At 37.1% G+C, this 2,059-nt stretch overlaps 1 long non-coding RNA gene across 1 annotated transcript in view; it reads left to right on the plus strand.

Moving 5' to 3' along the window:
* The window catches only part of LOC145716684 (uncharacterized), a 5,308-nt gene extending 3,955 nt beyond the window's left edge, over positions 1 to 1,353 (plus strand). The window contains exons 2-3 of the long non-coding RNA XR_014139481.1: positions 239 to 359; positions 951 to 1,353. This is a non-coding gene — a long non-coding RNA (uncharacterized LOC145716684). The remainder of the gene's footprint in view (positions 1 to 238; positions 360 to 950) is intronic.
* The last annotated feature ends 706 nt before the right edge of the window (positions 1,354 to 2,059 follow it).

The following is a 2,059-nucleotide window of genomic DNA, read 5'->3' on the forward strand; positions in this document are numbered from 1 at the left end:
TGGGGCGCCTGGGTGGCTCAGTCGTTAAGCGTCTGCCTTCGGCTCAGGTCATGATCCCAGGGTCCTGGGATCGAGCCCCACGTCGGGCTCCCTGCTCAGCGGGGAGCCTGCTTCTCCCTCTCCAACTCCCCCTGCTTGTGTTCCCTCTCTCGCTGTGTCTCTCTCTGTCAAATAAATAAAATCTTTAAAAAAAAAAAATAAATCAAGGCAAGCTGACTTTCCCGTATAAAGACCACAGGCAAACTCTTACCTGTATGCAAGAGTTCAGGAAATATTGTTCCTCTAAGCTCCTCCTATGGAATTTACTAGAATGTGAGCTGTAAACAAAATAGCCAGAGGCATTGATGTAAAGACTGGGGGTAAATGTTAATTGTGTGTATTTGTTCATACAACTAATACTAAATTGGGACTATAAAGGAAAGAATATAGTATGTAATGTTTATATGCTCTGACAATGTAAATAAGCAGAAATTGAGAGAGAAGGGAGAAAATATGAGCAAAAATATTCAACTGCTTTCAACAATCACTTTGATTATGTTAATATTGGGATTGTTATTTTGAGGTTGTTGTGAATAGAATGTGGGCTTGAGCAAATACAGTTGTCCCTTGAACAACACAGGTTTGAACTTCTCTGGTCCACTTACATGCACATTTTTTATAGTCCTGTAAATGTATTTTCCTTATGATGTTCTTAATAACATTTTTCTTTTCTCTAGCTTACTTTATTGTAAGAATCTGGTATATAATATATATACAAAATATGTGTTAATTGACTGTTTATGTTATTGGTAAGGCTTCTGGTCAACAGTAGGCTATTAGTAGTTAAGTTTTAGGGGATTAAAAAGTTATGCTAGGATTTTCAACTGTGCGGAGGATCGGTGCCCCTAACCCCTGCATTGTTCCAGAGTCAACTGTATATAATCATGTGACATTTTAATTTCCTTCCCTAGTGATCTTGAAAACCAGCTTCTCAGGGAGGAGACGTGAGATACAGATGTGCAATAGACAAGGGTAAGTCAAACTCCTGACATTCTGAAATTGAATTGAAAGAATTATTGTGAAATCATGAGATGCTTTCTCTTTAAAATATATATATTTGTATGTTCTAGTTCTAACCCCTGAAAAGATCAAAATAATAGCAGTGAGCATCCCTGGAGCTCAGATGGTACTTAATAAATATGATTTCCTTCCTAAAGAAACAAACAAACAAAAGCGTTTTGGGAGTGATGTCTGATTCTAGCGGCCTGGGTGAAAATTGTTGCAGATAACTGTGAGACATCTTGTCACTGCAGACATGAGCAGAGCTATCAGAGACTACCAGGGTCAAAGCTAAAGGACTTAGAGCCAGCTTGAAGAGGCTCCTAGTGTCTAAAGATGTGGCAATTTGTATGTCAATAAGTTTACTAACTATAATGGTTTGAAGACATCAGATATTTTTGAATATATGAGTTCAAAAATGCTACTTTATAAAGAAATTAATTGTTCAGTTTTGGAAGATAGGAAAACAACTCCATATTTTGAAGCCTGGTAAACAAAGGAGAAGGTCTAAGTATTACTCTTTATGAGTTGTTTTCCTGAGTAACTCCAGAGTAGCTGCGGAGAAATGTCTCTTTATAGATGCATTCCAGCTAATAATTGAAGAAGCCATTAGTGAATTAGAGTATTACCGTTTGCAAAGCCTAACAGGCTTTGAGAATCAATTGCTGGTAAACTCATAAAATGAAAGACAACTCTATGGGTCCCCTGATGGAGGAACACAATATCAACTCTAAGGAAATTCCTTAAAAAAGTCATCAAATCAGAATATGACCAATTCTTTATATGTAATTTGAATTTATAGGAACTGCAAGAAATGGTGCAGCATGTGAATCTACACCATGGAGATATAATCAGCAGAGCACATATTGTGTTTTGTGAAACTCAACAGGCTTAAAGAAATTAGTTATATAACATACACATTGTAGTGGGGGAGGGGAGAGAGAGATAGAGAGGGAGATGGAGAAAGGAGGGGCTAGGAAGATTTAAAAGATATACTTGTAAAAATAAGTAAACTATATTA

Source organism: Leptonychotes weddellii, chromosome 13 (genome assembly GCF_054177405.1).
Source record: "Leptonychotes weddellii isolate Sample4059 chromosome 13, ASM5417740v2, whole genome shotgun sequence".
In the NCBI taxonomy this organism is placed as follows: domain Eukaryota; kingdom Metazoa; phylum Chordata; class Mammalia; order Carnivora; family Phocidae; genus Leptonychotes; species Leptonychotes weddellii.